At 41.5% G+C, this 26650-nt stretch overlaps 1 protein-coding gene across 1 annotated transcript in view; it reads right to left on the bottom strand.

Moving 5' to 3' along the window:
- Window positions 1-26650, bottom strand: part of EIPR1 (EARP complex and GARP complex interacting protein 1) — a 379053-nt gene that overhangs the window by 322338 nt on the left and 30065 nt on the right. The window lies entirely within an intron of this gene.

Raw genomic sequence — 26650 nt, 5'->3', positions numbered from 1 at the left:
TAAGTGCGAAAACATTTTTTTAGTTTCGATTATAACAGTTTGCAAATAAGTAATTTTTGTTCATACATTTGGGCCACAATTTATACTGCTACATATCTTTGGTAAAAACAACCCAAATTAGTGGATATTATTTAGTCTGTGTGAAAGTTATAGAGCCTACAAACTATGGTGCCAATCATTAAAAACTGATCACACCCGATGTACTGACGGCCTATTTCTTGAGGCACTGCCATGTCAGGACAGTACAATTACCCCCCCCAAATGACCCCTTTTTGGAAATTAGACAGTTCAAGGTATTTAGTAAGAGGCATGGTGAGTTTTTTGAAGCTGTCATTTTTTCCCACAATTCTTTGGCACATAGACATACTTGCAATGTCACCTCAAAATACATTCTGCTACTCCTCCTGAGTGTGGCGATACCACATATGAGACTTTTTCACAGCCTGGACACATATAGAGGCCTATCATGCAGGGAGCACCATCAGGCGTTCTAGGAGCATAAATAACACACCTGATGACCTATCACACTTTTGAAGGCTCTGGAGAACCAGGACAGTGGAAACACCCACAAAATGACCCCATTTTGGAAAGAAAACACCCCAACGTATATTCTATGAGGCATTATGGGTCTTTTGAACATGCCGTTTTTTTCCACAAGTTTTTGGAAAATGTGGAAAGAAAATGAAAACGTATTTTTTAACACAAAGTTGTCCATTTATACAATATTTCTAACACATAACATGTACATAGCAAGAATTACACCCCAAAATACATTCTGCTACTCCTCCGGGGAGGAAATGTTCCTGCCAGCGTCATATTACTATACGCCGGTAAGGAACTGGTTAGGTAAATTCTATTGCTTAAATTGGATACATATGCAAGCTTACTATACAAGAATAATGATGTGCAAAGAGAAGTAGCCAGACAAGTTTCAAGTCGGGAGCAATAAATGTAATCAGTTCTTAGTTATAATGCTTTGCAATATCTAAAGTGGTTCTAAAGGCAGGTTTATCTTAATGCACTCTAAGCATTAAGATAGAAAAGTCTTCTGTGCGCAGCACCCCCCTCATACTTACCTAAGCCCAATCTCTGTCCAGCGATGTCCACGAGTGTCTCGGCCCTCCGGGACTCTTCTCCTATTGGCTGAGACACAGTGCCATTGACTCCTGTTGCTGCCAATCAAAGTCAGTTAGCTGATGAGGAGAGGGGGGGGGCAGGGCCGAACAGCGGCTCCATGTCTGAATGGATACATGGAGCTGCAACTCAACTGGGATTCCCCCATAGCAAGCTGCCAGGAGAGCTGGCGAGGGACACGAGAAGAGGAGGATCTGGGCTGCTCTGTGCAAAACCACTACACAGAGCAGGTAAATACAACATGTTTGTTATTTTTTATAGATTAAAAAAAACGAGGCTTTAGAATCACTTTAATAAGTAACTCCACTTTTGTTGAGAAAAAAAAAACAATCCACTCTTGATGATCAATGGACATTTCAGGGATTTTAACAAACATGGTAGCAGATTCCTACCTTTTGTTGCTCTGAAGAAATAGCTGTTTCACAATGTCCTTCGCAGACTCTGAATGGCAATCTGAATGGGAGGGACTGGTTCACTCTCAGTGTTCTAATGAGAAAAGCGTCAGGGTCTGCATACTTTTTAGAAGTATTTATTTATATCTTATGGCCAGGCAGTTTCACACTGACTGGAAGACACAGTTAACAACCCCAGCACTCAGGATGTCGGTACTTGTAGTTCAGAACTCCGTGAGCGAATTACGCAGCCCTGTGGGCGAAGCCCCGCACAGCCACACACTTTCCAAAAGGTGACAGCTTGTATGGGGAACTTCTCCCCATAGTGCTGTCACAGGGAGACAGAGGTGATCGGCAAGCAGCTGAAAAAGTGGGAACCTAAAAATGGGTGGACCATGTAACATGTTCCCAAAGGTGAACTTATCCTTTAAATTGTTTGACAATTTTTAGACGCAGCTTTTCAGATTGATGAACCTCTGCCCATCCTTACTTCTGAGACACTCTGACTCTCTAAGATGCTCTTTTTATACACAATCATGTTATTGACCTGTTGCCAATGAATCTAAGTGGCAAAATCTTCCTCTAGCTCTCCGATGTTAGTACCACTTACTTTATCAGCTTTTCATTGCCCTGTGTCAACTTTTTTGAGACATGTTGCTGCCATCCATTTCAAATTACCTATTTATATCTTAAAAAAAGATACATTTTCTCAGATTAAACATTTGATATGTATTCTGATTTTTACTGAGATTTGCAAATCATCACATTCTGCTTTCATGTAGATTTTACAGTGTCCCAACTATTTTTGGAATTGGGGTTGTACATTCTTTTATGATCATTTTATTTTTAGCTTGATATTAAAACATGACAATTGGTAACAGGGCTGCTTTACCGGGCAATGTTTGATTAACATGGACTGGACTGTCCACCACTGTTGGTAAGATCACTAGTTTGGTTAGAGCAGGAGGACAGAACATAACCAGTGCTACTTGTTAGAAATATTATTTGCTAGAGCAGACTTCCATGTACATCTGACTGCCTGCTTTAATGCAACCCAGACCGTTCTCACTTTAGTCATTCTGATATATCCAGAGCATCCAATCACGTCTGACCTTTCATAACTATGAACACACTGCACTGCTAGAAGCTGATCTTCAATTGCTCTGTGCACAAGTAAACACAATCATTCCTACTGAGTATTCCCCACACACAGCATTTTCAGAAAATAAAATTCCATGGGAAATTCTTAATTGCCTGCAGTTGGAAAGGTTCTGTTAAAACTGATTAACCCCATTTTAATTTCCGTTTCATGTAAATATATACAATTTGGCACCAACACAGAAGAAAGAAATTCTACATTACTGAAGTTATTTGTAAAATTATATAATTTTTGTAAAGAAAAAACAAAAACAAATCATGAAATGCAGTATTTTCTATGTTCCCTGGAGAATTGCTTCCAATTTAAATGTTTCCCTTTGTAGTGTACTTTTTTGTTTTAATTAAATACAGCCACCAGCCCCCAACACCTCCTTCCTATTTTGTATGTATTGTCAACATAACGCATCTATCTGCCAGAGCTGTGTATATCGTTTAAGGGAAAAAAGATTGGAAGAGAGTGATGTTTTTGCATTAAACATGGCAGTGCTTGGTGTCCCCCATTTGGTTACGATCACATTCTATTTTGCAGTGCCTATGCAGTCAATGCTCTTTTTGAAACAAGTGAATCCATTATATACAAATTTTTTTTTTTTACTTTCTACCATAAAACATATCCAATAAAAAAATTGTAAAACTCTAATTTCTTTATAAATGTAGGCCAATATTATTCTGCTACATGTTTTTGGTAAAAAAAAAAATCCCAACTATGGGTTATATACTGGGATTTCTATTTATCTTATTTTTATACTAGTAATGGCGGCAATCAGTCTAAAACTGACACTTTGGGAACCAGTGAGACTAATACAGTGATCAGTGCTAAAAAATATGCACGGTCACTGTACTAATAACACTGGCTGGGACGGGGTTGAACATCTAGGGCGATCAAAGGGTTAACTGCGTGCCTAACCAGTGTTTTTGTGTACTATATGTGCTGTTTTTACTAAGGGATGTGATGGAATTTATTCCCTGCTTTGTGGGGAAAGAAAATCCATCATATCCCTGCTGGCAGAACATTGTCAATCACGACGTCCGTCACACCCGAAAAAAGCCTGCGAGGAAGGCTGACCGCTAAATGCCTGTTCCGCAGGGTGACAGTTCTTAAATAGGTATGGGGTGGGGCCATCTGGTGATGTCACCTGGTGGCCCTGCCCCCTTGTGGCGTCACTGACCCAACATGCACCTGGTGGTCCCACCCCATACCCATTTAAGAACTGTCAAACAGCGGAGCAGGCATTCAGCGGTCAGCCCTCCTCACAGGCGGAGTGGTTTTTTTTTTCCCCGAGTACGAGTGCGGCGGGTGTCGTGATTGATGCTGGATCTACATTGGGGACATTGTTTTTTTATTTTTACAATAAAGGAATTGTCAAAAACGTTTTTTTTTTTCTTATTAACACTTTTTTTTGTGATCGAGTAGGATACTTGTTAAAGAGGGCTTCCAGATTCTGATAACCCTTCTGCCTGCCTACCCCCCACAACCACAACCCAGTGTTGTCAGGAAGCAGCCCTTGCCCCAAAGCACCCCCCCATGTTTAGGGTTTGTGGCCTGGTATGGTTCTGGAGGGGGATGCTCGCTTGTTAGCCCACCCTTTCCTGTCCTGCCAAGCTGTATGCTCGGATAAGGGTCTGGTTTGGATCTGGATGTTATGACCCCACACCATTTTTTTTTTTCAAATTTTGGCATGGGGTTTACCTTAAAATCTATACCAGTACCAGGTCTATACCAGGTCTAGTATGGATTGGGGGGGGGGGGGGGGGTGGACTCAACGCTGTTTTTTTAACATTTGTATTACCATCAATGGTATTGTTATGCCGGCAATTTAAATGTTTTTTTTTTCTTTTGAAATGTCAGTTTTGCTGCAGTAGGTTCTATACATGGTACAGATGCACCACTTTACAGGCAGACTAATGGGACCATGGGACTCTGGGACCCTGGGACCCCCCCCCAGACACTATATTTGTAGGAATTTTATTCATTTTTAATCGTTTCACTTTAAGCATCACTAAAATCACTGCTTCTGTAAAAGCAAGCTTTTTTTTAAAAAAAATGATACATGATAATGATCCCCAAGGGCAGTACCCGGACCCCCCATACCCTTTTTATGGCCAATAACTTTCATATAAGCCCTCAAAATGGGGACTTTTGATTTTTCAAATTCAGGTCCCATAGACTTTATTGCGGTTTGGGCACCACGTCAAAACAGAGGGAAAAACCGAAACTAATTCAGCCACTACATCCAATGATTAGTAAGCTGCAATATATTAATTTTTTGGTTTTGAGTTTAATACCGCTGTAATATCTGTCAACAACAGCTCATTTCTGTATAAAGCTCTATTCACTCTGAAAGACAATCCCAATCCACATGCCCTATAGTGCTCCACAGCATACAAATATGAATGTGAAGGAGCAAGAATAAAAACCAATCACAAGCTTTGCTGCATCATTGCTGTGCTTACAAGGAATAAGCTGACAGGAGTAGAAAGCAGAGTGATGACCTGGTTTAGCTGCCTGCATGCCAGTGCTTACAGTGGAGAGCCTCTCGCCTGGCTGCAAATAAATTGATCAGCTATCTTTGCCTCAAGAGGCACGGCTTCTCTGAGCTGCTGAGGAATGAAAGCAGATGACCTATCATCCCTAGGCATACCTAGGAACCCAGGAAGTTGTAAGAAAGGAGTTAAAGGGGCCTGCACCTACATCTAAGCATGGTGAGAACATGAGCACTCCGCTACACTACTACTGTAGTGGAAGTGAGCTGAGAGTGTTATATGACATAACTTATCCCGAGATAACTAGCATTCAGTGGGGACCTGCAGGCAGCCTAGAAAGGATAGCACCTCCACCAATATGTTACAGGGTCCTGTCCATTAGCCTGAAAAGTGTCAGTGGAGGTACTATACTTCCCAGGCTGCCGGTTTGGTCTTCAGCAAGTTGTTACCTCAGAGTGAGTTGTGGCACATTACTAATGCACTGATTACTATGTAAACTACACTGGCAAGGAAGGGGTTAACCACTAGGGGGCGATGAAGGGGTTAAGTGTGTCCTAGGGAGTGATTCTAACTGTGGGGGGAGGGGCTACCTAGGACATGACAGCAATCACTGCTCCCGATCACAGGGAGCAGTGGATCTCTATCATGACACAAGGCAGAACGGGGAAATGCCTTGTTTACATAGGCACTTCCCCGTTCTACCTCTCCAAACCGAAATCGCGGGCCACCGGAGAACATCGTGCTCCCGAGACCCGCGGGCACGCTCCCTTGGCGTGCAGCCGGCGCATGCGTGCCTGAAAGGCGGTAAATTTAAAAGGACATACCTGTACGCTCATTTGCTTGCCTGCGTCATTGTGCCGACGTACATCTGTGTGCAGTGGTTGGCAAGCGGTTAAAGCTCTATCATACAAAGAGGAATACATAACTGAACATGATTCAGAAACGCCGCCATCTTCTCTGGGCCAAAGCTCATTTAAAAATGGTTGCAAAGTGGAAAACTGTTCTGTAGTGAATTGAAATATGACATTTTTTTTGTCAATCAAGGGTACTGACAAAAGAGGAGACAGACCTTTTGGCTTGTTATCAGTGCTTAATTTAAATGCCTGCATCTCTGATGGTATGGGAATACATTAGTGCATATGGTATGGGCAGCTGGCACCATCAATGCTAAAAGATACATCCAGGTTTCAGAGCAGCATATGCTCAGGCAAGAATAGGACAACATTCCTCTCCCAAAATTCCAGCAACTGGTCACCCTGACTTTGTCCATTTTATACACAATCGTTTTACTGACCTGTTGCCAATTAACCTAATTAGTTGCAAAGTGCTATTCTAGCTCTTTCTTTACCAGCTTTTTGTTACCCCATCCCAACTTTGAGACGTGTTGCTGTTATCCATTTTAAAATGACCTTATTTTTCTTCTTAAAACGGCACATTTTCTCAGTTTAAACATTAGATATGTTTTCATTTTTCAATTGTGTATAAAATATCGTTTTTTGAGATTTGAAAATCATTGCATTCTATTTTTATGTAGACTTTACACAGCATCAACTTTTTTGGAACTGGGTTTGTATATGATGTGTAATCGATAGTAAAATAACCATTTAAGGACTGCCCCATGCAGATGTACTGCGGCAGGGCGGCCCTCCTGCGCGAAATCACGTACAAGTACCTGATTTTGTGCAGTGGGTCTGGGGCACGTGCCGCCAGCGACCGACCTGCTCCCCCTGTGATTGGACACAGCGGGAGACAATCAGCGGGTCCAGTGGCAGCTGGCCACCCACGATTATTCACAGGAAAGGCAGAACGGAGGTTTGCCGATGTAAACAAGGCAGCCCGCTGTTTTGTGGAGGGAGGAAGATGGAGTCTTGTGTTTCTGCTAAGCAGAAACACAGATCTCTGTGTTCATCCAGTCACAGCATCCCCCCCTCCCCCCCCCCCCACAGTTAGAAAGCACTCCCTATGAGCACACTTAACCCTTTGATTACCCCTGATGTTAACCCCTTCCCTGCCAATGTAATTAGTACAGTTACAGTGCATATTATTTAGCACTGACCACTGTATTAGTATCACTGGTCCCCAAAAAGTGTCAGGTGTCTGATTTGCCCACCTGCAATGTTGCAGGCCCGCTAAAAAACGCTGATCGCCTCCATTACTAGTAAAAATAATAATAATAATAATAATAAATATAAATAAAAATTCCTTAAAAATAGCCCCTAGTTCGTAGACGCTATAACTTTTTTTTGTATGTATGTAGCAGAATTAATATTGGCCTAAATTGATGAAGAAATTAGATTTTTTACATTTTTTTTATTGGATATGTTTTATACCACAAAGTAAAAAATTATTATTTTTTTTTCAAAATTGTCTGTCTTTTTTTCGTTTATAGCGCAAAAAATAAAAACCGCAGAGGTGATCAAATACCACCAAATACATTATACAAACTATTGAACAGGCCAAACCCTTCACATAAAACACCAAACTATAGAATCCTGGGAAATTGATCTACATTTTTTTCAATGGCACTCAACATTTAGGAACCCAATCAAGATGTCCAAATGTATATCTCATTGGGAATCAGTCCAAAAGATCCTTCATAAGTGGTACTATACCCCTAGTAGATTGGCAACTATCGTCCCTAACCACTCTCCTCTCTGTTGGAGGAATTGCGGATTAACAGGGACACTAACCCATACATTGGCACAGTCCAAAACTTAACCACTTGCCGACCGTGGGACGTCCTAGGACGTCCTGGGTTTGTGGGGGTATATCTAAATGATGCCTGCAGCTAGAGGCATCATTCAGATATTGCTGTTTTCAGCCGGCGATTTTCTACCCCATAAGAATGATCATAGTGGCGGGTCAGCCGCTTGATCTTCCTATGGGCAGCGAGAGGGGACGTTCCCCCCTCCTGTGCTTTTACCTCTGCGATCGGTCAGTCGGAGAACGGATCCACCGGTGCCGGATGTCCACCATAGAGATTTCCGGCGGACCAAATGGTCGCCGGAGTCTCTATGATCGTCGGAGGCTGGGCGCGATGTTATGACGTCACGCCCGGCCTCTGCATTAAAAAAAACAGCGCCGCTTCGGCTGGGAAGCGGTTATTTTTCTTATTTTTTTATTTTAGGCTTCCCAACCTAGAGGTGAGATGTGGGGTCTTATTGACCCCATATCTCACTGTAAAGAGGTCAGATCATACCATATTCCTATTACAAGGGATGTTTACATTCCTTGTAATAGGAATAAAAGTGATGAAAAAATTATTTTTTTTTAAAAAGTGTCAAATTAAATTTTTTTTAAGTAAAATTAACAATAAAAAAAAATAAAAATTTTAAAGTGCCCCTGTCCTCGTGTGCACGTGATACCAGATCATATGGTTTTCGTTTAGTCAGTGCAGTTGCCATCCGAAAATACAATACAAATACATTACAACAAATGACATCGCTTCCGATTATTTTTTTCTGTCGTATGTGAATTTTGGTGTCTTTAGTAACCTACTCAATTTCTACTTGCGACTATTAAGTGAAAAAAGTCATACGATCTCTCGTACGATATTCAGATTGTATATACGGGCCATTAGAAGGGGGTCATAGTATCATACACCTTTTACCATGGCCATCAACCCAATCATGCCAATTTTTCAATATTTAGAAGCTGAATGGGATTTGCCAACATGCTTATCATATCACGCTCTTGCAAATAATTCTGGAATTTTTACCATCAGCTGAACAGATAGAGCAGAAACTCTTGACCTTGATTAATCATGGCCATTGCATCAAGTCATCAATAAGACAGGGAAGTTATTTGGGAATACAGTCATGATATTCCGACCATTGCAGTTGATAGAGAGGTCATAAATAAAAAGACGACGCAAAAAGAGAACTGAAAGAACCTTTCGATGTGCTGTGGAATAGAATCTGTGGGCTTGCAACTGGCAGACCCCAGAGACTCAAAGGAAAAAAATAGCAAGAAAGGGAAGAAGGGAGGTAGCACAGACTGTCTCTCAGCACTGCTTGTCAAAGCTTCACACTTTTTCTCCCTCCCACTCCTTGTACATAAGCCTCTGATCACAAAAACAAAAGCTGTCTGAACCCTACTGAGACACATAAGTGGTATCAGACTTGAAGCTTTGGGGAGCAGCCTACAATCCTACTGCACAGTGTAAGACCGCATGTCAAAACTATGACACGCTAAGAGCAAACGGCAGCAGAATATTAACATGCAAAGCCCGGTGCCACACGCTGACACAGCCGCAGAGAGCAAGGTAAAAAAGCGTCAGTGCGGGCCTGGGAATAGAGAATGCCATCACACCAGGCAAACTGAATATATACGTTCCTAATGAGATTCTGCCACATCAATGTATACATATCTCTATTTCACAGCACGCTCCTATTGTATTCCATCTAACCAGCAGTCTTTGTACCTTCTTCTATAGCCACATCTCCATTCTATATAATTGCTTGCGCACAGATCAAGATGAAGTCCATTGTTAGCCCCAGACACCAATAATGGGCGAAGCCGAGGAGATCGCAATGACAGCAGAAACACACAAGGGTATGGTGAGCCATGACGCACAACAAAAGAGACTCCACTACTATTCAATAATAATCCGGGACCAATTCACGACATCTACAGCTAAAAGGATTTCTGACTCAATACTGACCACACATGTAAGGATTGCTATTTATTTTTGAGTACTATTGTTTTCAATGGAACTAAAAATACCCGTTTCAGTCCAATACCACGCGTTAGCACTGAACTCCAGGAACAAAAACGTCCACGCAATTATATTCCTCAATAGCCACAAAGGATATAAACCACCAAATACAAAGCCAGCTATTATCTTGTAAAGTAGAAGTGACATCATCAGTGACATCATCACTGTGCAGCAGACAGTCTTTGCAGGAAGCAGAGGCCCAGCAGGCCCCGCCCCCTACAGACTGCCTGCACAAGACTACAGGAGGGATACAGGACCAGTCCTAAGGAGACAGAAAAAGGTACTACTGAGTATTACAAAAATGGCAGACTTTATAGGCTAAGAAACAATGGAGAGGAAGAATAGTATAAACAAACAATCAAGTTTATTGAAATTTACATTACACAAAATAATCAAAAGAGTAAAAAACGTAGCATATATGCATCTGTGTTTTTGTGCAGTGAGCCCTTGTGAGTCTACGTGTTTCGCCGTTAGGCTTCTTCAGGACAAGGCCAAGGTTCAGAGACGAAACAGATAAGAGAACATACTTCTATATCTTAAGGCCCGTACACACGATCGGACTTTTTGACAACAAACATGCAAATTAGCTGTTTTGGAGCAACATCCGATGTCATCCTATGACCACGCCCCCTTATGACCTCACAGTCCTAGCATGCCCCGGGACTGTGATGTCATAGGGGGGTGGGGTCACCGCCTATATAAGTCATAGCAGAGAGCACAGACAGCATTACAGCCGGAGAGTGCGTCGTGTCAACATCTCTGGAAGAGAAGAGGTAAGAAGACGATCCAGATGTCCGGGCTCCTCTGCTAGCAAAGGAGCGGCAAAAGAGCAGAAGATAGCGGAGGAGCCCGGCAGAAGGAAGAAGGCACCGGAGAAGAACCAGAGAGCGCGGACACGTCACCGGAGAGAGGGAGAAGACGCCGGAGAGACCCCCGAAGTCGGAAGAAGACCCCCGAAGTCGGAAGAAGACCCCGGGGCTGCCTAATAAATTAATTTTAAAACCTGTGTAGTGTGTTTTATTTATTGACACTTCTTTCCCTAGGTGAATGGGTAGGGGTACGCTGTACCCCATACTCATTCACATAGGGTGGGGGGCCGGGATCTGGGGGCCCCCTTATTAAAGGGGGCTCCCGGATTCCGATAAGCCCCCCGCCTGCAGAGCCCGACAACCAAAGGCCAGGGTTGTCGGGAAGAGGCCCTTGTCCTCATCAACATGGGGACAAGGTGCTTTGGGGTGGGGGGGCCGCAGGGCGCCCCCTCCCCCAAAGCACCCACCCCCCATGTTGAGGGCATGCGGCCTGGTACGGCTCAGGAGGGGGGTGCTCGCTCGTTCCCACCCCCTTTCCTGACCGGCCGGGCTGCGTGCTCGGATAAGGGTCTGGTATGGATTTTGGGGGGGACCCCCACGCCGTTTTTTCGGCGTAGGGGGTTCCCCTTAAAATCCAGACCTAAGGGCCCGGTATGCCCCTGGAGGGGAACCCATGCCGGTTTTTTATTTAAAATTTGGCGTGGAGTTCCCCCTCAAGATTCATACCAAACACAGTGCCTGGCATTGGCGGGGATCCAACTCAGATCACCGCACCAGTGTGAAACCGGCTCGCAAGGTGTCAATCTCGCCAATAAAAGTGGCGAGATTGACACAATATCAGACAACAATATAGAAGTTGACCAAAGGGTGGTGGTAAAGAGCTGAAAAACCACGTGATTTGGTGAAAGTTGGCTGGAAAAGTTCTGTCGTCTGTATGCAAGACAAACTTCTGGCCAACGCCCTTTGTACAAAAATCCAAGGGAAAGTTTGTACAAAGTCCTATCGTGTGTATGGGGCTTTAGTTTGGAATACATTTTAAAGGCAAAAGGAGGTCCAAGCCGGTACTAGTAAGGTGTACCTAATAAAGTGGCCGGTGAGTGCACGTGCCCCTTGTATTTAGAATTTGCTTGTCCCACGGTTCAGCTTTACCAGCTGGAGTGAAATCCAAAAGCTGTCATTGCTAAGCTCCTGAAAATGCTAAGCTGCTTGGCTGTCATTAGTGTTATAGGCCCAAAACAAACATGCAACAAATGATGTCATTGTGATGTAACAACCCCTGATCCACGTGCATTTGAGTGCCGTTATCACTTCAATCCGCACCCTAAGGCTGCATTACTACCCGAGTGGAGTCATTTTCAGGCATTTTTATCTGAGAGTTTTTGAGCGATTTTAGAAGTGTATTACAACTTCAGGAGTTTTTGTTAGCCAATAGAAAGTATTAGGGGGAGGAGAGGTGGAGGAGATAATGGGTAGAAATAAAAAAAATACACACAAGCAGAGATATACAGTACATTTCCAACATATAAAAAAAAAATCAGGACATTTAGGGCTCATTTAGAGCCCTTTCACACTGCCCTTTCACTAGGGTGTCAGCGGTAAAGCAGCACTATTTTTAGCGCACTTTACAGTCGTTTTAGCGACGCTATTTTGGCGCAAAGGGGTTAAATCCACCTGCAAAACGCCTCCAGAATCGCATCGCTGCCCCATTGATTTCAATGGGGAGGAGCGGTGAGTTCACCGCTCCTTCACCGCTCCAAAGAAGCTGCTGGCAGGACTTTTTCCGACGCCCTGCCAGCGCACCACTCCAGTGTGAAAGCCCTCTGGCCTGAGAAATGCCCGCAGTGTGAAAGGGGTCTTACACTTGCGTTTGGGGTGTGGAGCTGTAAAAACAGCTTGAGAAACATAATTGAGATGCATTTTTTTTCCACACTCCTAAAGTTGCAAAGGCAACCATACAGATCTGTACACAACACCGCAGCAAAAATGACCCTCCGAAGCATTTTGCAGGCAGTGCCGCCATCAAATGTGACATTTACAGTGTTAGGTGGCGAGGAGGGGCACATTAGGGTTACTTTATTAAAGGCAAATAAACTGTGCACTTTGCAAAGTGGAGTTGCTCCAGAGCTTAGTAAGGCTACTTTCACACGGGGGGGGGGGCGCTCCGCGTTTTAGCGGCGCTTTACCGTCGTTCTAGCGGCACTTTTCGGCTGCTAGCAGGGGTCTTTTAACCCCCGCTAGAGGCCAAATAATGGGTTAAAACCGCCCCCGCGTTGCGCGCCACTTTTCAGGCACTTCGGAAGCGCTGCCCATGCATTCCATTAGGCAGGGGTGGTTTCGGAGCGCTAATTGCAGCGCTCCCAAACCGCCCCAAAGATGCTGCTTGCGGGACTTTTTGTAACGTTCTGCAAGCGCACTGCCCCAGTGTGAAAGCCCTCGGGCTTTCACACTGGGGTGGCATGGGAGGCGGTTTTCAGGCGCTTTACAGGTGTCATGTTTGCTGTTGTTTATCTTTTCTCTTGCACGTGATTGGGTATTCTTTGTAAAGTGAATCTAGACCTCATTTACCAAGCTCTGGAGCAACTGCACTTTGCAAAGTTTACAGTCTATTTGCCTTTAGTAAATCAACCCCTTTGCCTCCTCACCACCTTCAGACACCTCTGAAAAGCAGTCCTTTTCAGAGGCACAGAAGTGTCAGCCCCTAAAGTGAACCTGTAATGCAGATAAACTATCATTTGTATGTACCTGCGCTCATGCACTCATTTTCAAATGACTTCCTAGTTTGATTGTTTAGTAGTTTGTCAATCAAAGATTGTAGTCTGTTCTAAACTGCATGTACCAGAAAAACTTGACAGACATCAGGAAAGAATGAAGGACAGAAAATGTTCTCGGCAAGAAAAAAAAAAGGGTGTCTGATGAGTGTGAGTTATTAGAAGGAATGGCTCACCGTTATCATATCACAGTGTTTAGCATGTGGCTTTTAGTACTAGTCTTATCCCAAAGGCTGGCCTCATATTATTGCAACGTATTGGCGTGCACTGTACAAAGACAGCCAATGGGTGCATGCACTATTTTTAGAATGCAGCGCACCACAATGCAAAGTAGTTTAAGCGTTTTTCCAGCGTGTTTTTTGTTTTTGCACGCTTTTGGCGCGTTCTTGAGCTTTTGGCATTTTAATATTAGCCAATGAGAAAACGTATCATTTGTTGCTAGGTATTTTATTTTGTTTAGCTTTTCCATTAAGCTTTCTTTATTTTTATTAATATTCATTTATTATTTTTTTCGTTAGGGTAAGAGGTTAGAGTTAAAGAGGAGTTCCCATTTAAAAAAAAAAAAATTAAAAGTCAGCAGCTACAAATACTGCTGCTGCTGACTTTTAATAAATCGGACACTTACCTGTCCAGCGATGCAGGGGATAGAAGCCCCGCTCGTCTCCCCCTCCGTTCGGTGGCGCCGGCATTGCAACTGTGGGCGCCCGGCTCCCACTGCGCATGCACGAGCGGTGCCATGCGCCGTGATTGGCCGCTCAGTCATCTGGGACCTGTAATGGTTCCCAGATGATTGACAAGAGGGAGGGGGCAGAGCTGAGCCATTCCTGTGCCGAGGGGAAGTGATGTCACTAGCCCAGGCACTGAAGGAGGCAGACTACGAGGGACCCCCTAGCACCAGCCATTTAGGAGTTTAAAAAAACAAATTTTTTCCAAATTTTTTTTTTTTTTTTTTGGGTGGAACACCACTTTAAGGTTAGGATTAGGGTTACCTATTTTTTTTTTTTTGGTTAGGGTGTTACTACTACTACTACTACTACTGGTACTCTTCACTTAATAACTAGGTTCCTTTCCAACGACCAGCTCGTTAAACAAATTGGTCGTTAAACGAGGAGCCACAAGTAATTAATATTTTAAGCATTCTTAACTACTGTAACTGTACTGTATTGTCTAAAAACACAAAACTCCAGCTCAATAACGTTGTTTTAATTTGCATAACACAAATTAAAATTCTGTACTCTACAATACAATAATGTATATCGCATCATACGGGTGGGAAGAGCAGGTCGTAAGTCCGAGTGGTCGTTAAACGAGGAGTATCTGTACTACTACTACTAATAGAATAAATAAATGTAAAATAAATACACAAATAAATAAAATAAATAAAATTATTTTATTGAATTTTTATTTATTAAGCAATTATAAAGAATTAACCCCAAACCCTTAAAAAAATAAAATAATAATAAATAACTAAACAACCTAACCCTAAATAAATAAAATAATTATTTTTTTTTGTTCAGGTTTGGGTGTTTTTTATTTTATTATTCATAATAATAGTATTTTTTTTAAGGCATTAGGGATTATTTATGTATTATTACATATTAATCATTTCTTTTATTGATGATATTTAGTTCTTTTTGTATTTAATTTGCATTTATTCCTTTATTAATTGTATTAATTATTTATTATTATTATATTATTATTAATCCCTTGGATATCTTTTTATATCCCTTTCCTGTTTTATACAGTTCAACTACCTTTTCCCGCAGATCCTTTGACAATTCTTTTGGTTTCCACATGACTCCGAATCTAGAAACGTCAGTGCAGCACTGGATGAAGGATGCAAGGGTCTGTCAGGAGTCCAGAAACTCATTTACCTTTTATACACACACACTAATTACAAGTAAACAGATCAGAGGTGAGGATGATTACCTTTAATAGCAATTCAAACCCCTATGTGTCAACTTGTGTGCATGTTATCAGGCCAAAATCTCCAGGGTATGTAAACTTTTGATCAGGGTCATTTGGGTAGTTTCTGTTGTCATTATGATTTAAAAAGAGTAAACACAGTTGATTGATAATAAATGGTTTCAGCCAAACACTAAATATGAGTGAAAGAAATGTTTTTGTGTTATCATTCATATTCTATGAAAAACGGCCAAGAAATATGTATAAATATATATAAAAATAAAAAGCACCATCACCAAACGTTCACTGCAAGTATATTTTCCTGGTGTGTGCACTTTAACCACTTCCTGACCGCGCACTGTAGCTTTACTGTTAGTGTGGGCCGGCTGCGCAGAATCATGTATATATACCTGATTGTACTTTTCCAGGTAGGAGGCGCGTGCGCCGGCCCAGCTGGGCTGTGATTTATCACAGCACATGCTAATCACCAGGTTCTGGTCAATGATTGACTGCCGGCACTCAGTGATTGGCTCTGATCTTCCCCGAAGTCAGCTCTGTGAATATAAACAACACAGAGCTGTGTTCAGCGATAGGATATTTTGTTGCTTTTATTTATTCCCTGCTAAGCGGGGAATGAAAACAACTAGATCCCCAGTAAAAGCAGCACAGTTACACTGGTTGGGCACACATTTACCCCTTGATTATCCTAGATGTTAACCCCTTCCTGCCCAGTGTCATTAGTACAGGGACAGTGCATATTATTAGCACTAATCACAGTAATAATAGTACTGGTGATGTCCGTGGCAGCTTGTTCCCCCTGTGTCAGATTGCCAGCCGCACTATCCCATTATAGGTCGGTGATTACTGCCTCTACTAGTATAAAAAGATAAATAAAAATTTCAGTACATATTCAAAAGTTTGTAGACGATACAACTTTTACGCAAATTAATAAATATGCACTTATTTGGGATTTTTTTTTTTTTTTTTAATTTTACCAAAGACATGTAGCAGAATACATTTTAGCCAAAATGTATTAAGAGATGTGTTTGTTATTTTTATGGGATATGTTTTATAGCAGAAAGTAAAACACAATCAAAATTGTCTGTCTTTTTTTGTTTATTTAATAAAAAATTAAAAACCCAAATGGTGATCATAGTACCACCAAAAAAAAGCTCTATTTGTGTGAAACAAAATGATATAAATGTTGTTTCAATACAGCATGGCATGCCCGCGCAATTGTCGGTTAAAGTGGCACAGTGCCGAATAGCAGAAAATGGCCTAGTCATGAAGGGGGTAAAGTCGCATGACATGTCAAATGCAATGTTTCCATATGAGAGCCGTCTTAACTGATACTACACATGTCTCTCCGACTTTAGAAAAGGTTCCTGCACTAAATTGACCTGACTTGGCTGCAATTTCAGCCCTTGTACAGACTCCTAAATAGCATCCAAGTCGGATCAAGTCGGAAAGAAGTCGCAGGGCAAAGTCGCAGGCAAATTCATACGACTTTGCCGTCGCAGCAGTGTAAACCGAGTCTTAGGGACCTTAGATTAGAAGCTCCTTGAGGGCAGGGACTGATGTTAATGTATAATATATATATGTAAAGCACTATGTAAATTGACGGTGCTATATAAGTACCTGTAATAAAAAATAATTATTGTTATCTGAATTTGGCCCTTGCCGTCTGTGTCAATGTGGCCTTCTTTTTTTTTTTCTTTTTTTTTTTTTTTTGGTCTTATTGGAATTTAGTCTTTTTTTTACCAGTCTTGTTCCTTTATTTGGCCATTCCGTAACCCAGAAAACGTCAGGAACGTCCGGAGAACCTTTGACTGAAGGTTGCCAATTAGCTGATGCAGGCAGAACAGAGCCAGGAGAAGTAATGTCTGCAGATAGAGGAAAGTTTACTGCAGGTACACTATTTTACCACGTTAACGGTTCTCTGCAGAGTTATACAGCCCTCAAAGGCACATTGTTCAGAACACCTACATACCAACATATGGAGATGTGCGTGCTGATGCTTCCCTTCCTTTTTATGATTTAGATGTGCACAGAATGGATGTTGTTCTGCTGGGCATAGAACACCTTGTAGAGGACTACAGATCTATACTCCTAACACCTGCTAATGTTTAATTCACTACAGTTAGACAGCTATGGTGCTGCCATTCAAACACCCTCAAGTTATAAATCTGATTAAATCTGCACTTCATTAGGACAGTACGTTATTTCACAACTTGGGATGGATAAAAGTTTAAAATAAAATGTAAAGAAGAAAAGTTCATATGACTAAAGGTGTGGTTGCCACCATGCCTGATGTATACACTACATTTCAATCCACCTCTTACTGGGACTTTAAAAGGCAACCATTACAACATTAATATATTTAAAAATGTGTTATTCTTTATTGTTTCTTTTTACAGTCTTTAACCAGTTGCCGACCGCCCCATAGCAGATTTACTGCTACAGGGCGGCCACGCTGTGCGGAGTCATCTCAAAAAATTGAAATATCAAAAAAGTTAATTTATTTAATTAATTCAAAAAAGTGAAACTCATATTATATAGATTAATTACACACAGAGGGATATATTTCAAGCATTTCTTTCTTTTCATTTGGATGATTATGGCTTACAGCTAGTGAGATCCCCAAAATTCAGTATCTCCGAAAATTTGATTATTACATAAGACCAATAAAAAAAAAAGGGATTTTTAATACAGAAATGTTGGCTTACTGAAAAGCATGTCCATGTACAGTATAGTATGCACCCAATACTTGGTCGGGGCTCCTTTTGCATGAATGACTGCATCAATGCGGCGTAACATGGAGGCGATCAGCCTGTGGCACTGCAGAGGTGTTATGGAAGCCCAGGTTTCTTTGCTAGCAGCCTTCAACTTGTCTCTCATCTTCCTCTTGACAATACCCCACAGATTCTCTATAGGGTTTAGGTCAGGTGAGTTTGCTGGCCAATCAAGCACAGTGATACCATGATCATTAAACCAGGTATTGATACTTTTGGCAGGTGCCAAGTCCTGCTGGAAAATTAAATCATCATCTCCATAAAGCTGATCAGCAGAGGGAAGCATGAAGTGCTCTAGAATTTCCTGGTAGAGGGCTGTGCTGACTTTGGACTTGAAAAAAACACCGTGGACCAACACCAGCAGATGACATGGCTCCCCAAATCATCACCAACTGTAAAAACTTTACACTGGACCTCATGCAACTTGGATTCTGTGCCTCTCCACTCTTCCTCCATACTCTGGGACCTTGATTTTCAAATGAAATGCAAAATTTACGTTTATCTGAAAAGAGGGCTTTGGACTACTGAGCAACAGTCCAGTCCTTTTTCTCCTTAGCCCAGGTAAGATGCTTCTGACATCTCTGGTTCAGGAGTGGCTTGACACAAGGAACGTGACAGTTGTAGCCCATGTCCTGGATATGTCTGTGTGTGTGTGTGGCTCCTGAAGGGGTTCCCATCTCCAAAAGATGTGGGACCTCTCCCAACAACCCATGTAAAGGTTGGCAAGTGAGCGTGGAAATTTCACCCCCGTCGCGCGGTCCCACACCACTGGAGATAGAAAACCCCGAATAGAAAATAATTGTGAGTCAATAGATAGTCCAACACTTACAAAATAAATTCACTTATATCAGACGACATTTCAGTAGAGTATTTCAACCAATAAGAAATAGCCTCCTGAGCCAAGTCATGTGGTATAGACAAGTAAAGGCTTGAGACATCACAAATGAGCCAAATAAACTCATCACACTTCTTTTGATTTTGTTCATTTTTTTTTTATTGGATATGTATTAGAACAAAAAAAAAAAAAAAAACTGTATTTATTTTTTACTAATTGTCAGTCTTTTTTTGTTTAAAGCACAAAAAATAAAACTGCAATTGTAATCAAATCCCACCATAAGCTTTATTTGTGGGGTACAAATTCTATTTGGGTACAGCGTTGCATGACCACACAATCGTCAATTAAAGTAACGCAGTGTCGTATCGCAAAAAATGGCCTGGTCAAGAAGGGGGTAACTCTTCTGGAGGTCAAGTGCTTAAAAGAGGAATATATCTGAATTAAAAAAAATATGTATTTGTATCTTTCCAACTATATCACGGTAGACAGATACAATTCATGGAGCTCAATGAGGGCACTCCAATGTGATGGATTATATGCAAAATATACAGTGTAAATAACACATATACAAAGTAATATCACCAACTGCTGACTGTCAAACCCTACAACTATAGATTCTGGATTGTTGGGTTTTTAAAGCCTGGGATATCCAAAGTGTTTCAAACAGGTCAACTTATTGTCTGGGTGTCTTATGAGTGGACACCCAGGTCCAGTAAAATAGCACACTATGTAAGTGTTGGTTGCTAGTTTGTACATATTAGTTTTTAGATTGATAAATGCATGTATATTGAAAAAAACTTTTTGATATTGGATTACAAATAGATATTTATGGTGCAGTAGTAGAAGAGCTGCAACAAAGTTCCATAAAAACGCTTAGACCCAGGTATATGTCTCAGTGTGGACATGGGAGAAAACATACAGACTCTCAGATTGCATAGTGGATAAAAGCTTCTAAAGTTAATGTACGTTTTATTACATTGCTGTTTCCATAAATTATCTTTTAATCATGGAACTTAAGAGGCTGTTATCCATTATGCAATCTGAGAGACTGTACGTTTTATCCTACCTTCAAACTGAGACATATACCTGGGTCTTGGTGCTTTAAGGAACTTTGTTGCAGCTCTTCTACTACACTGCCTCCCAGGAGTCATTCCCAGCAGCCAAGATCTACAGGACTGTCGTTTTTTAGCTCTTTCCCCTGTGTAGGTCTCCATAGCAGGCGTCTGATCACTTCTGTTGGTTGTTTGTTTTTTGTTGCAGTGGTATCATGTCCCTGAAAAAGACAAGAAGTTGCCCTGTTTGAAACGCGTTGGATATCCTAGGCCATAAAAAAAACAATTCAGAATCCATGGTTGCATAGGTTCCACACATTGGAGTGCCCACATTGAGCTCCATGAACAATTGTATCGGTCTACTGTGATATAGTTGAAAAAATACAAATACATAATGTTTCCTATTAAGTTACAGTATGTTCCTCTTTTAAAAAGACAATACAATACAATAAAGAACGACTACTTTTTAACTATATTAGGACTCATTTACACTTGCTTCAGCTTCAACACACATTAACAGCTAGTTTACACTTTCTTCAAAACAAGGCTTCGGACAGGCTTTGTTAAAGCTCTCTGAACGCTAGTCAAAGCTACTGTCACTAAATAAAATGTGTGACAGACTCACCCGGAACAGATGCTTTTGGAGGGGACTGAATGCTGGCCTCTTGCCTACCGATTATGGGCCCTGGCATTTGGGGGAATGGTGCTCTTTGTGAGCTGTATGCCTGGGGACCCTTGAGGTGGTGTTACTTTAGATTCAGGTCCTTGTCCCCCAAGACACACAGACTCTGGGAACCCTGTATATGCCATATTAGAAATAGTGACTGAGAACATATATCTTGGATTACTTAAAATGGGACAGTAATATTTATCCACAACATCTCCCAGGATATATGTTAAGACTATTCTTGGTTTGTTTGATTCTGAACTCAACATGTTAGTTGAGAGAGCTGATCACATTGGCCTCTAGAACTGGGTAGGAGCCGGACAGTCTATTCCTACTATAGTATGTTGCCTACTAGGCTGAGGAGGGGGTAGATCACTGTTTGTATTGTTAATTGTAATTAGCTCCTGCTATTGTGAGAAGGTGTCCTGTGTTCATACTAATGTGTGAAGCTCGATGACAACAAGTCTGACCTGTAGTGAAATCCTGATTAATCATAACAATGCTCAGGAGGGCACGGAGTCACATCGGCTGCTTTAAGGGATTATCATAAAGCAGCTGACCTGATTGAGCCCCAAGGTTTACATAAACATGTCTCCATCCCTGTATTTATTGAAGAACAAAAGAAAGGGGTAGTGGGACTTTAAATGAGACATGGGTATGTCTTTGAAATAGTCTAAAATTAAATTAAATGTCACTATCCCAAGAGGGAAAACTGTATAGCCATAGAGAATTGCTGATCAATCAAATACATAGAAACCAATTCATGAGTAATAAATATATATATATATAATGTATCATAATATACAATACATAAATCATGCACATTAAAGCATAATAAAAAATAGTAATCATGTTGATATAAATGCTGTTTATAAGATAGACATAATTGATACAGGCAATCACAATTATAAAATCGAATGGATATACAAACAAAGTAAACATGGTATTCCTAATAAATAAATATATAAATGGCATACGATAAAATTCATAGATGAGGCAAACTTGAACTGGCATCCCTGAGTGTAGACTCTACGCGTTTCATGGCGTTTAAAGCCAATCATCAGGAGTGGGATACATCAACAAATGGCTAAAGAGATGAAAATAAATAAATTGATCAATGGAGTCTCGAATGCAATCATACTTTCAAAAGAAAGAGCAGGTTATAGGATATATAAACACACATTACCTTTAGGCAACACCCAAATGGATAACCCAACAGTCCACTTGAGGGAAAGTGAAGGTGGCCCTAGAAAGAACTGTCTCCCCCGGGGTTGAGGCTGAGACACACATGGCTAACCCCCAAACCGAGGGTCTCCGTGATGGACGGAGAACCGGAGAGGGGGTGGGGAGATACAGCAGCCAAGGAGAGAACCAGACAGCCATAACACATTGCCAGACTGTGAGGTAAGTAGGTATGGGCCACAGATCGAATTCTAAAAGAAATAAAAAGGAAGGGAATGATGAAATGTTGGAAAAATATGAACAGAAAAATGTGAGTGTGTGTTTCAGAAAAAATGATAAAAATGAGGGGAAGTGGATGAGTAAAACCAAAGTGGCACTTGAGTTTATGTCTGACGCCTGCCCAGAAATTAACTGGGTAATAGGAACCATAAAAAAAATAAATATACTAACATATTGCCAATGTATTGGTGTGTGTGTGATATATATGAGAAGTGCTAAGAAGGAATGAATAGTACACACCTGTTTAAAAAAAAATCAGGCATGATGTGAGTATGTGTGTGGTAGTGATCTCAAAAGAAAAAACATCCCGATTACCTGGAGTGTGGATGAAGACCCATAGAACCTCTCCTCATAGAGAAATGTGAGCAGTGAACTGTCGGCTCATCCCAACCTTTGTATCCTCAGCCTGGGGGCGTGTCCCAGCCAACGTCATGCTACCACGTTGGCCAAAAGAGTGGACGGAGCAGACAACCAACTGAGGCACAAAGACCTCAGCGGCAGTTCATCCAAGTCCCCCAAGCCAACGTGGGATCTAAGGAGCGCAATCGCGAAGGCCGGCGTCAATGAGACACAGCGCTTGCGGCGTGCTAGGCATGACGCCGATGCGCCAAGGTCCAACCCTGCCCCCATCGCTTCCTAGCACTTCTCATATATATCACACACACCAATACACTGGCAATATAATTTTTTTGATGGTTCCTATTACCCAGTTAATTTCTGGGCAGGCGTCAGACATAAACTCAAGTGCCACTTTGGTTTTACTCATCCACTTCCCCTCATTTTTATCATTTTTTCTGAAACACACACTCACATTTTTCTGTTCATATTTTTCCAACATTTCATCATTCCCTTCCTTATTTCTTTTAGAATTCAATCTGTGGCCCATACCTACTTACCTCACACTCTGGCAATGTGTTATGGCTGTCTGGTTCTCTCCTTGGCTGCTGTATCTCCCCACCCCCTCTCCGGTTCTCCGTCCATCATGGAGACCCTCGGTTTGGGGGTTAGCCATGTGTGTCTCAGCCTCAACCCCAGGGGAGACAGTTCTTCCTAGGGCCACCTTCACTTTCTCTCACGTGGACTGTTGGACTATCCATTTGGGTGTTGCCTAAAGGTAATGTGTGTTTATATATCCTAAAACCTGTTCTTTCTTTTGAAAGCATGATTGCATTCGAGACTCCATTGATCTATTTATTTTCATCTCTTTAGCCATTTGTTGATGCATCCCACTCCTGATGATTGGCTTTAAACGCCATGAAATGCGTAGAGTCTACACTCAGGGATGCCAGTTCAAGTTTGCCTCATCTATGAATTTTATTGTATGCCATTTATATATTTATTTATTAGGAATACCATGTTCACTTTGTTTGTTTGTATATCCATTCAATTTTATAATTGTGATTGCCTGTATCAATTATGTCTATCTTATAAACAGCATTTATATCAACATGATTACTATTTTTTATTATGCTTTAATGTGCATTATTTATGTATTGTATATTATGATACATTATATATATATTTATTACTCATGAATTGATTTCTATGTATTTGATTGATCAGCAATTCTCTATGGCTATACAATTTTCCCTCTTGGGACGGTGACATTTAATTTAATTTTAGGTATCCTAGACTATTTCAAATACATACCCATGTCTCATTTAAAGTCCCACCACTCCTTTCTTTTGTTCTGCTTTAAGGGATTATTTAATTAGCTCATGTTAATTAGGTTTCTGGTTACAGTTCTTATTGTAAGCCTGTAGTATATATTTGTGTGTCATCTCAAATAAAAGAGTCCATGTTCAGCAGCTAAACAAGTATTGTCTTGTTTTGTGCTTGTGAGTGGTTGGAATATCTGATATCTATATTCAGACTGGGAGGAATCAGTATATGACGAAAGCACTCAAGCGTGTGTGTGGGGACGTTTCGTTACATTCAAAACAAGGCTTCGGACAGGCTTTGCTAAAGCTCTCTGAACGCTAGTCAAAGCTCCTGTCACTAAATAAAATGGTTAGCTTACAATCCTGTTTACACCTGCTTTTGCTTTGCTTCAAAAATTTTACCCCATGTAGCTTCGGTGGTGCTTCAAAGCATCTTCAAAGCCTCCATAGAATTATATGGCAAAGCTCGCTTGAAGCCCCACGAAGCCTCACCAAAGCCCCATCAAAGCTCCACCAAAGCCTCACCAAAGCCCCACCGAAGCCTCATGGAAGCACCAAGCAAAAGCAAGGAGTAAACAGAACTGTAAGCTAACCATTTTATTTAGTGACAGGAGCTTTGACTAGCGTTCAGAGAGCTTTAAGAAAGCGTGTCCGAAGCCATGTTTTGAAGCAAGTGTAAACTAGCCCTTAATGTTGTAATGGTTGCCTTTAAAGTCCCAATAATGGTAGATTAAAAAATAAAATGTAATGATTTGCTTCTGGTGGCCATACACGCATCAATAAATAATTGATTTGTTTTCCAATTGAGCTCTCCTGATAGGATTAAATGATCAATGGTTGACAACGCAATCAATCGATAGCCCACACGTAGGGAAGTTGAATTCCATCAATAGTTGGAAGAAACAATTGTGTGCAATCTCATAATTTGATCGATCAAAATATGATCAAATTTATGACTGATACATCTCATTGTTGTGGATTGATCCGAAACGATCAATAATCTCCACCCTGGTCAATTGACTCATTTTGATTGAAACCAATCTAAACTGTGTCTAAAGCGGTCTGAAGGGAAGTTACCATATCCAGTAATTTTTTTTTATTCGATTGTTTTGATTGAAATTGCACATCGCTTGGATAATATAATCAAAGCTTTTCTGGCCACCATTAGTATGAAAACACACACCAAAATTATAAAACACACAACAAATTGTGAGATATGGCCAGATTTACATAAGGGCCCCATTTAGCATTTATTACCTTAATATAAACCCCCCCCCCCCATATTGTGTCTGCCATAGTTCCACTGTTCACTGCAGAAAGACAACATGAGTAACCAAAAATTTCTACATTTCCCACAGACCGCAATAAGCTGCATAAGCTTTTGTACACTGCAAAACAAAATAGTTAAAAGTAGCTCTAAGACCGGTTCACACAACAATTTCTGCATTCCGGATTCATTTCTGCATGTGTGTATTTCATGTGTTCCGATGCGTATTTTCCCTCTTTTTCCCCCTTCATCTCAATTGAGAACAGCTGATGGCATGTGTGTGTTCTGATGCATCCTGGTGAAATTTTGATGCGTTTTGCCATATTCCATACAAAAAAAATGCAACATGTTCTACTTTTGTTGATTGCACTGGAACGCACTGCATTGGTTTGACCCAGAGCCATTGGAAACCATGTTAAATGATGTCTGTGAATTTTTGATGCAAAAAAAAAAAAAAAAAAAAAACACACTCATCTGCATCTGGTGTGAACCAGCCCTAAACCCTCCTTTCACATGGGTGGCCAGGGGGTGGTAAAAAGTGGGCAATTTGTGTTCTTACTGCCCCCCAACTGCCAACTTACAAGTGGACATGGCGCCACTTGGGTCAGTACACATTGCCGGAGCAATGTGTACTGACATGACAAGTTTATCAAACGCTTCCATGTACGTTAATGGAACGGTGCTCCAAACACTTGGCACGATACTGCAATGCAAAATAGTCATTCGGCAGTAAGGAAAGAGAGAGAAAAAAAAAAAAACACCTGCAAACTCAACCGCTTTTCAGGGGGGCAGTAAACATGGCCGCTAGTGTGAAAAGAGCCTTACTGGATGGCATTTAATTCTATAAAGCACTGTGTATGCAGGGCTAGAGGAAAAAAAATAAAAGTTGTAAACAAAACAGGAAAAAAAATAAAATCATGAATTCCAAATGGCAGGGGGGGGGGGTTGTTGGGGGTTTGAGGGAACAAAATTCTGTTTGGGAGTAAGGATAAGTATTTTCCATTATTTATACTAAAGTACCATGAGTTGTATATAAATATTTTTAGTATCGGGGTTACTACTGAGCGGGGGATCAGCAGAGCTGGGGGTTACTACTGAGCGGGGGATCAACAGAGCTGGGGGTTACTACTGAGTGGGGGATCAGCAGAGCTTGGGCTTACTACTGAGTGGGGGAATCAGCAGAGCTGGGGGTTACTACTGAGTGGGGGATCAGCAGAGCTGGGGGTTACTACTGAGTGGGGGATCAGCAGAGCTGGGGGTTACTACTGAGTGGGGGATCAGCAGAGCTGGGGGTTACTACTGAGTGAGGGATCAGCAGAGCTGGGGGTTACTACTGAGCTGGGGGTTACTACTGAGCGGGGGATCAGCAGAGCTGGGGGTTACTACTGAGCGGGGGAATGAGCAGAGCTGGGGGTTACTACTGAGCAGGGGATCAGCAGAGCTTGGGATTACTACTGAGTGGGGGAATCAGCAGAGCTGGGGGTTACTACTGAGCGGGGGATTTAGCAGAGCTGGGGGTTACTACTGAGCGGGGGAATCAGCAGAGCT

Source organism: Aquarana catesbeiana, linkage group LG04, assembly GCF_042186555.1.
Source record: "Aquarana catesbeiana isolate 2022-GZ linkage group LG04, ASM4218655v1, whole genome shotgun sequence".
Taxonomy (NCBI): Eukaryota; Metazoa; Chordata; class Amphibia; order Anura; family Ranidae; genus Aquarana; species Aquarana catesbeiana.
Note: the sequence above shows the minus strand (reverse complement) of the source record. Positions and strands in the feature narration are given on the sequence as shown.